Genomic DNA, 10186 nt, shown 5'->3' with positions numbered 1-10186 from the left:
TCTGGGGTCTTCTCTTGGAAAATCCCTCTGCCATACTGTCAGCCTCCTTCTTTTATTGGTGAATTCTTTCTGGGCATTTCCATTCTTTGGAAAAAACCCAGGCCCACCATGTTTCCTCCCTTCCTGGCTATAATTATAATTCTCTGGACTCTAATCTAAACAGGAAAATTCAATTTCATCGAGATGAAATAATGTGTTATCAAGATAGCAAGTAAAAGAACCAGGATTTGAATTCAAATCCTGCATGATTATTTGATTTATATTAAAACAAATATGTTTAAATGAATCTATATATCATCATCATCATTACTAAAAATTCATTCTCATTTTGTTAGGTGAAGTTCTGCTAGAAATGGTCTCATGTAAGATATTTATTTAACTATTATATATTTCAAAATATTTAATTTTCTGGATATTATACAGATGTCTACAACGACCACTTTTTGAAATGGAAAAAAAGTGGTAAGATTTAAGATCATCTACTGTAGACTCACCAATAGTATCTTGGTCAAACTTCAGTAGTTTCCATGATGTTGAGATTAGATGGAGCCCATCCTGTCCCACATTATTTTATTATCATCTGTTAGATTTCTACATTTTAAAAGATTTTCAGGGGCAGCTCATTGGTGCAGTGGATAGAGTACCAGCCCTGAAGTCAGGAGGAGCTGAGTTCAAATTTGACCTCAAACACTTAACACCATCCTAGCTGTGTCACCCTAGGCAAGTCACTTAACTCCAGTTCCCTCAGGGGAAAAGAAGATTTTTATCCCAAACAGCTTGAAAAGTATTTGATAAGGTAATATCCAGTAAAAACACTGTTGTCAAGTTGTTTGTTGTTGCTATTGTTATTGTTGTTGGGCTTCTGGTTGTTGTTTAAATGAATCAATGCTACACTATACTAAGAGGTAGGAGCTGAATCTCTGATTCTGCTTCAGCTCCAACACAGTTAATGGTTTCGAGCTCGAGGACATTTTTGAGGTCTGTATTTGTAGTTTAGGGATTTGTTGTCTCTCAGGCCATGAAAGGTAGGGAGCCCTGGAGAATATGGTTCTAGTCAACATGTCTTGTCTTGCTATATATTTTGGAGGTGCTAAATATTTAATGCATGGTGATATAATGGAGAATTGCTATGTGAGTTCTTATTGATAATAACAATAACAATAATAGTTTCCAAAACTATGGGAGATAATGGTCCCATGGCGTCCATTGGTTAGCACACATTTGCAGAATCGTGCTTTCCTTTGGAGCCACTTATAAGGAGAAAGAATAACAAACATGAGTTTGCCTGGAGAAGAGTGAGCAGGAGAGTGAGTGGTCTCTTAATACATGTCATGTAATGCCTCTTTACTGAGACCTTTTTCTCTCTCTTTTTCATTTTAGCCTAATTAGGAAATTAGTAGCAGCTGGGGGAAAGCACTGGGGCTAGTACCTGCTCAGGGCTGGAGAAACAGGAAATGGGAGCAGCAGAGGGCGGGTAATCATGTGGATCAGAAAATGCAGACTTGTGTCAGGGATCTTTATTTTTATTTCAGGGGAATCAGAGCAAAAGATGGGGAAATTTTGAGTCTTTTCATTGTCTCATTTTAGAAAGCAGGCTTGCTATAGATCTAGAGGATGCAGTGCTAGAGAAACTGGGGTGGGGGAGAGATAAATAGTGAAATATAGAGAGGGACAGGTAGAGACAGACAGAGGGAGAGAGAGGGAGAGAGGAGAGAAGGAGGAGAAGAGGAGAGGGAGAGAGAGAGAAACAGGAGGAGAGAGAGAGAAATAGAGGGAGAGAGGGGGGAGGGGAAAGGAAAGGGAGGGAAAAAGGAAGGAAAGAAGGGAGGGAAAGAAGCAAGGTGGATGAGAGAGAGAAAAGGAAGAGGGACAGGCAGAAGGAAAAGGAGAGGAGGAGGGAGAGGGAAGGGTGGAGAACCAGAGACAGAAACAATAACAGAGATATACACATATACAGAGTCAGAAATACAGAGAGAGAAATAGAGGTAGAGAGGCAGAGAGACAAACAGAAACAGAGAGGAACTGCAATAACACACAGGTCAGAGAAGTTCTGGGTTGCAAATGGTTCTGAGATTCACACATCTCCTTAAGACTATAGGCTTTCTATTCAAGAGTTTCTCTTTGCCTCCCTCCCTGCTGTGCCTCCCATTTTCAGAAACACTTTTCTAGAACCACATAAATGGTTTACTTGTAAGGGGAATCTATCTTAACATACAGCAGAATCTTGAAGAAATTTCCTCAAGTTTCTTGGGGACCTAGAGGGGTACGGTCCAGAGTTAATCCAGGATTGACAAAGCAGTGTCAATAATAGAGTCACATTGGGAAGCCCTCTTCCTAAACAGGAAACATCCCTTCTCCATCCCCACTGTCAGCTTCCTAAGACAAAGCCACGCTTGCTCTGTATCCATGATGGCTCTGCATCGTTTGCTATTATTCTGTTGGTCTTGTTTGTGTTTGTCCTGTCAGATGGACGAACCTCACATTGTGAGTTCTTAAGTCCATGATGCAATGTTTTATTTAGCATAGTGATAATAAGAATAAGAATAATGACTGATATTTGTATAGCTCTTGATATATGTTAGGCATTATGCTAAGAGCCTTATAATTATTATTTTCTTTAATCTTCAGCACGAACCTGGGAAGGAGGTGCTATTATTATTATCTCTACTTTACATAGGGGGAAATATAAGTTAAGTAACTTGGCCAATGTCACACAGTCAGTAAGTGTCCAAGACCAGATTCGAACTCAATTTTTCCTGACTCTAGCCCCAGCATTTTGTCCATCACATCCCCCAGCCGCCTCGTGAAGTTTTTAGTACAATAGTCTATCCAGCAAGAAAATGGCTACAACTTAAAAACACTGTGATGGTGGAGAGCTTTAGACAGAGCTTCCATGAATAGCCATAGCACCATGGAGGTGGATATTTCTCTGAGTCTTATGGCTGCATCTCTGGTGACTACTGCAGAATGGCAAAGGTGATCTGGAGGGTACAACCTTCCAGTTCAAATATAAGATGTGAAGTCTCCACTGAACAATTTTTCAAAACTAAATAGAACTCTTAAAATATCCCCATCCATATTGCCCACATTCTAACATGCAGCTGGATAGATGACCCATTTCTATATATGATAAACAAGAGCTGCAGATGGGCAATAAGCTGCTCCTAGAATTGAGTAGGAGGAAGAGATCAGGCTGGATTGCCTTTAAGAAACTGTGCAGCACTTACAATTATTCCAAATTGCTCACTGCTGCTAAAGCCTCTTTCTTTATTATCAAAATGCTCCCTGTAATACTCTAAATCATGGAGCGCCACAATTGTGAAAGAATCAAAATTATAAGAAACCCAAAGGATAATGGAGAGGCCCCCGGTTGGCACAAATGTGCTGTAGCATCTTGACAATGATGACTTGTATAAAAGACATCAAGGACAATTGTAACCGGAAAAGGAGGTGGCTGGGTCATGGAGTGAGGATGAGACACAATAGATGAAAATTAAAATACTCAGAAGAATGGCCCCGGTGTGATTAGCAGATTATTTGGGGAAGATTTATGGAAATAAGAGGCATAAGACTTGAACAAGATGAGGTTTGAGGCAGGGAGAATTTCTACTGCTAGTGGGATCGCCCATTTTAATGACATGACAGACCCATTACTATTACTCCAACAATTTTCTCGAACAATATTCTAAAGAATACCACTTAATGAAAGAATTAAAAATATGAATCAGTTGCTGTTAAGTTCCCATTGATCAACTTGAAATTTTTCAATTGCTGTGAGTTGAGACTTCATTCACCCTGGGACTTGCTTTATCTTGGTTTTTCTTCTGTATGGGATCATATATTGTTCTTCCTAACTTTTGTCCAGTTACTTCCAATGTCCAGTTCACCCCTTGGGTGGTAGATTCGAAAGTATATTGAACTGAGAATTAAGAAACCTGAGGCAGAGTATGATTTAACTCACTAATTGTGGGATTTTGAGCAAGTGATTTAATCTTACTCAGTCTCAGTTTCCTCCTCTATTAAATGAAGGGTGATAGGTGATCTTGAAGATTTCTTTCAGCTCTAATAAGCTTCTATAACTTACTATTGTGAGATCTGATTCATCAGAGATGAGCATGAAGTTGACTGAATTTACCAATCAATTTATCCATTATAATTAGGGCCCTATTTCCCTATGGCCCAGTTATTCTTGTCCATGAACCGTGGGTAAATGTCTCTGTCCTTCTTTATTTTATTATTCCTTTGACCTGCAACTAAATCCTGGCTTCTTTCAAAACTCAACTCAAATTCTATCTTTTGCAGGATGCCCTTTGCTAATCCTTGCAGCTATTAATGCTTTTCTCCTGAGAGCACCTTCCATCTACTTATTTTCTCTCTCTCTCTCTCTCTCTCTCTCTCTCTCTCTCTCTCTCTCTCTCTCTCTCCACTCCCCATATATAGTTTCATTAATAACAAATATATGCATATATGTATATACATATATATCATCTATCTCTCTATCACTATCTATCCATCTATCTATCTATCCATCTATCTGTGTTTCTATCGCTTGTATGTACCTAGTGTTTTTTCATGGTGTTTGTTCCTTAAGCATGGAAGCTCCTAGAAGGAATGGCCTAATTTTGCCTTTTTTTTTGGATTTCCAGTGCCAAGCATAGCGGCTGGCACATATTAAGTGCTTAACGACTTGATTTTTCCTGACTGACCATTTGTTGTGTGACTGTGCCCCCTCAAAGAGCCATTTCTTCTCAGGAGCCCTTTATCACTGGTTTGATCACAACATAACTGACTCTAAAATTTGCTGTTTTATGCCCAGCTCTGTTAGGGCTGGCTCTCTTTCACCAATCACAAGTCTTATTGTGGTTTCCAAGACTGGATTTCTTCTGTGGTATTATTTGCTTTCATTCAATAACTCAAAGATTCCATGGTTTTTTCAAGTTAACTAAGAACGTTTGCATAACTTGCTTACTTTGGATTCATTTGAAATGGTCGAGTTTTATTTGATTAATTAGGACGGAGTGATATCCCTCCCCCCAAAAATGCAACCGTTTGGGTGGTTATGATTATGTTGCAAAACTTAGGAGCACAAGATCTCACTGGGAGCTCAACATGCTTCAGAAGAGCTTCTTTTTAAATGGAGAGCAGCAAATGTCAGATATAGATCTTTGCTTCTCGTGGGAACAAAATTGTTCAAAATTGAAGTCTGTAGATTTTCTGCCATAATAGTTCTATCCTGCCATTCTTTCCCCTTTCCTCCCATTCTCAGTTCATGTTTCCTCTGTTTTTCACTAGAGCTTATCTCCAGGTAAAAAACATTCTTTTCTCTTTCTTGTTAAACATCATCTTTTCATGGCCAAGAGCTCTTTGTTCTCATAGATCGAGTCATTGCCTGGAAAACCATCTTCTCGGGCTTCTTTCCATATCTTCCTTTCTCTTCTCAAGTCCCAGCTTTCAATCAGGAGTAGTGTCAAAAACACCACCTGTACCTTCAACTACTTCAGTTTCCTGCCCAGGGCTCCAAAGTCCCATGAGATTGATTCCAAGTTTCTTCTGGCAGTACCATTTGTTCCAACTTGAAGCAGAAGAAGTGAGTAGCAGCTGTTTGTTTGGTTTGATTAAGCTTTGGTGTTAGGATACCCAATCTGCCTCCTTCTCTACCCCTACCCCCAATGACTCCTTCTCAAAGAGACCTCAGCTTATCTGCACATTCAGGTAAATCGTACTAGACAAAATCTGATCATCCAACTCTTTCTCATTATTAACTGTACCCTAGGAAGGGAGGGGCATGAACAAGGCTGCGAATTCTATTTCTGTGCCCATAATACAATCCTCACACCAGGGGATTGTTGACAAGTTGTGTATTGCCGGGCATGTCAAACCTCTGCTCTCATCCACTGCCACTTTTCCTGTCAGACCACTTATAAAACAAGCCACCTGGGACTTGAGCTCCTCAATCAGCTGCTTTTGCTCCAAACACATCCCTGTACCACATATATTTGTTGCATTTCCAATGGAGCCAGATCCATGGCCCCAGGATGCCTTCTTACCCCCAAATAGCTCTCCTGGTGCTACTAAAGACCATCTTTTCTCCTCTACCCTCAATCAGTTTGGGAATAGAATCCCTCCCTCCCAGTGCCAGGTGATCTCCAGAGCCAGGAGATGGTGACGGGAAATCTCTTACACAGCACGTCTCAGGCCAAGGGACCCTAAGCTCCCGACACTGGAAAGCACTCTACCGTACCCTGAATCCATGCCCCGGGAAGATAGCACACCTCTTAATTGGGCCTGTCAGATCAATGTCTGTACCCTTCATCAGGTTGTTCTTGGTAATTACCACATATCTCTTCCTCCTATGGCCAGTAATGGATTTTCTCTATTCTGTAGAACTGGGCAGAGCGGTCTCATTCCGTGGACGTGGGCTGCTGCTTGTCTTTCAGGTCTGAGACCCAGATCTCCCATTGACTACCTGCTGACCTTAGCTTAATCCAGCCATCTCTCTAGGCCTTTATTTCCTTCTCTGTCAAAAGAGAAGGTTGGACTGGATGACCTCTAACGTCTCTTCCAGATTGAACACTTTTTGATTCAAAGAAGTTCTCCCGTTTTGAATGAATTACTAATAAATATTTAATCACATTCCCCTAATTTAGGTTCAAGCATTTTTTTATCTGCTTGTACCAGGCAGAGTCCTTTAAGGAGGAAATTTTTTTTCTAACATCATAAACATAAATAAACACAATAAATTTTAAAAAAAACCCTACAATAATCATTTTATATTCTGGCCCCAAACTACCTTTCCAGACTTATTATACATTATTTTCGTTCACATATTTTCCACTTCAGCAGAATTGGCCTGTTTGCTATTCTTCATGTGTTTCCTTCTTTCTTCCATCTCTGAACTTTGGAGCAGGCTGTCTCCTGTGCCTCGCATGCAGATCCTCCTTTCCTCAGCCTCTCAGAAGCATTTGTTAAGTTGTTTCATTTATGTCCAATTCTTCATGATCCTTTTTGGGGTTTTCCTGGCAAATATCCTAGAGTGGTTGGTCATTTCCTTCTCCATTTCATTTTATAGATGAGGAAACTGAGGCAAACAGGATTAAGTGACTTGTCCAGGGTCACTAGTAAGTGTCTGAGGCTGGATTTGAACCCAGACCTTCTTGACTGCAGGTTTGCTACTCTATTTACTGCACCATCTAGCTGTTCTGTTAGAAGCTTTAGTTTCCTTCAATGTACTTAGCATAATGTCTGGACATAGTAGGTCCTTCACAATTTTTTTTGACTGAATGACTCAAAGTACAGTCCAAGTGCTGCTTCCACAAGACCTTCTCTGATTCCCTACTGTCTCCTCTCCAAAATCACCTTTTATTTAGTTCATATATAGTTTATGTATTTTCAAAGAATATAATTTCCTTGAGGGTGGAGCTTTTGATTTTGGTATGTATCCTTGATTTCTTAACCCACGGCATGCAGGAGGCATTAATGAGTGCATATTGTTTGACAACTGATATATATGTAGCACTCTGAAGCATTTTATGCACGTTAACCCCATTGAGCATCAAAAAAACAAACGTTGTGAAATAGATGCTAGAACTATTGTTATTCTCATTTTGCAGATGAGAAAATTGAGGCACAGGAAAGTAAGTGAATTGTCTATGAGCTTAAGGTCTATAAGGTGCCAGTGAAACTGAAGCCTATGTTGTCCTGAATTCAAGTAAGCATTCTGTCCATTCAATTCAATGTCTCTCATGTAAAAATTATAGTTAATTCTTTCAAATAAATGTTGACTGAACATCTACCAAACATAAAACACCATGAATCATTATTTTGGTGAGCCAGTCCTGGTTTTTTTTTTCTTTTCTGTAAGATCTAGAGGTCAGAATATGATAGACCCCAATGATTTCTTTGCATTTCTTAAAAGGTTATCACCTCCTTTCCTTCTTTTTCCCCTTTTTTCTTTCCATTCGTGCTTTTTTATTTTCCCTTCCTTCCTTCATCTTTTCCTCCCTCCCTCCCTCTCTTTATCCCTCCCTCTCTCCATCCCTCCCTCCCTCCATCCCTCCCTCCTTCCTTTCTCTTTCCTTCCCTTCCTTCTTTCCTTCCTTCATTCTTTCCTTCCTCCCTCCCTTCATTATGTCTTTCTTTCTTTCTTTCTTTCTTTCTTTCTTTCTTTCTTTCTTTCTTTCTTTCTTTCTTTCTTTCTTTCTTTCTTTCTTTCTTTCTTCCTTCCTTCCTTCCTTCCTTCCTTCCTTCCCTCCTTCCTTCCTTCCTTCCTTCCTTCCTTCCTTCCTTCCTTCCTTCCTTCTTTTTTTCCTTCCCTACTTCCTTCCTCCCTTCCTCCCTCCCTCCCTCCCTTTATTATTAATGTCCCTCTTTCCTTCTTCCCTTCCTTCCTTTCTTCTTACCTTCTTTCTTTCCTTCCTTCCTTCCTTCATATATGTTTTAATTTAACATTTTTATTGATATAGATATTGCTGTATCACAACAGGAATTTTCAACAAGGCTGCAACAGAGTCATGGCAAAGTCCATTCCCTGACAATAGGCAAGCAAAATGACTGTTTCCCCTTTCTGGATCGATTTCAAACCTGAGCTGACATCCCACTCTGTACAATTTCTGCATCATGATGTCTTTGTTTGATCCCTGTTGCTTCTTTCATCATAGTAAGGGGTTCCCTTCAAAATGATTCTTTCTAAAATGCAGAAAGGACTTTGGGGTTGGGAATGCCAGAAATTGAAGGGAAAAACCTACTTGGGGGACTCAGGGCCCTGACACTGGGCTGGCTAACGTAAGCCCAATGCAGGGCCATATTTGCAGGCACACTCTGGGTATTTGAGGAGCTGTCTAGGTGGGAATCTAGCTGAGATTTTACTTTATAGGGAATAGGGAAACATCAGTCTGACTTCTTTCTTGTGCTTATCTTACATATTTCCACTTTCTAATGGTATATGCATTTTCCCTTTGTGACTGCATGGAGATTCACAGTTGACATGAGTAGGTTCTTTGAAAATCATCCTGAATGGTAATAAATGACTTTATAATTCTGTCATGTGCAAATAATGAGAAGCTATAGGGAAGCAGTCCACAGGGGCCCGGAAGGAGGAGGATTGGTTTGTACTTGGACAGTGGTAACCAGCTCTTTCAAGGATGAGGACCTTTTTTTTTTTAAAGTTCAAAGCAATACTCAGACACTTGCCTGGCAGGGGGGATTTCATGATCATGAAGGCAGTTTCCTCAGGGCGATGCTTATTCATTGCTCTCTCGATGGGCTGACCCCTGTAATTTCTCCAAAGGTGGGGAAACTCAGCTACATAATTTGTGGTAATGGAGCACTGCTCACACTCTCCTGTGACTAATAATAATAATAATAAAATTAAAAGCAATGCTCAGGCCCCACATAATTAAAGATGAAAATTAGTCACTACCCAATGATTGAAATAATATATAATGACATACAGAATGTATTATATGATAATAACATAACAATGACAAAAGGAGGAACTAAATCTTCTAATGTTTTAAATGCATTTGTATTTTATTTAACATATCTGTATCTATATTCCTTTGCAAAATAATAATCTAAATCCATGACAGATAATGTAACATAGTAGCAAGAGAGTTAGACTTGGAGTCAGGAAGTTCTGAGTAAAAAGTCTATTTCTGTCATTTTCTATGTGATGGGAAAATCCCTTAATTTCTCTGAACCTCCATTTTCTCATCTGTGAAATGGAGATAATAATAGCCATAGCAACTAGATCACAAGACTAGCCTGAGGCTCAAATAAGTCAATATACATAAAGCTCATTTCAAACCATAAAGTGCTACAAAACTGTTGATGATTAGTATATGGGGAGATGTTGCTTATTGAGTCCACAGAGACATGTTTTCTTATTCATGGATTCCCATATGAATTTGTGGGACCCCATTTAGTGCTTCTACACTTCCTTCTCTCTAAGAGTCCCTTAGTTGGAAACTGTTTAGATTCTATACTGGATTGTTTAGCAGAAACTTGACCATCATATATCAACTGCTCAATAAATCTCAGTTATATGCCAGGTCCTGTGCTAGACAACCATAGATCAAACGCAACTGTTTCTGCTCTTCCCAAAGCTTACATGACTTCAGGATGGAAAACATGTATACATATAAGTATACACAAGAGAAGCATATTCATATTATTATAATTATAATAA

At 39.5% G+C, this 10186-nt stretch overlaps 1 non-coding gene across 1 annotated transcript; it reads left to right on the top strand.

The window, feature by feature from the left end:
• Positions 1 to 9181: 9181 nt before the first annotated feature.
• Positions 9182 to 9342, top strand: LOC111721384. Its single transcript, XR_002770614.1, has one exon. It is a non-coding gene; the product is annotated as a U1 spliceosomal RNA (small nuclear RNA).
• Positions 9343 to 10186: the final 844 nt, after the last annotated feature.

Source organism: Sarcophilus harrisii, chromosome 6 (genome assembly GCF_902635505.1).
Source record: "Sarcophilus harrisii chromosome 6, mSarHar1.11, whole genome shotgun sequence".
Classification (NCBI taxonomy): Eukaryota; Metazoa; Chordata; class Mammalia; order Dasyuromorphia; family Dasyuridae; genus Sarcophilus; species Sarcophilus harrisii.
The sequence above is the reverse complement of the archived record's forward strand: the minus strand, read 5'-3'. Positions and strand labels throughout refer to the sequence as shown.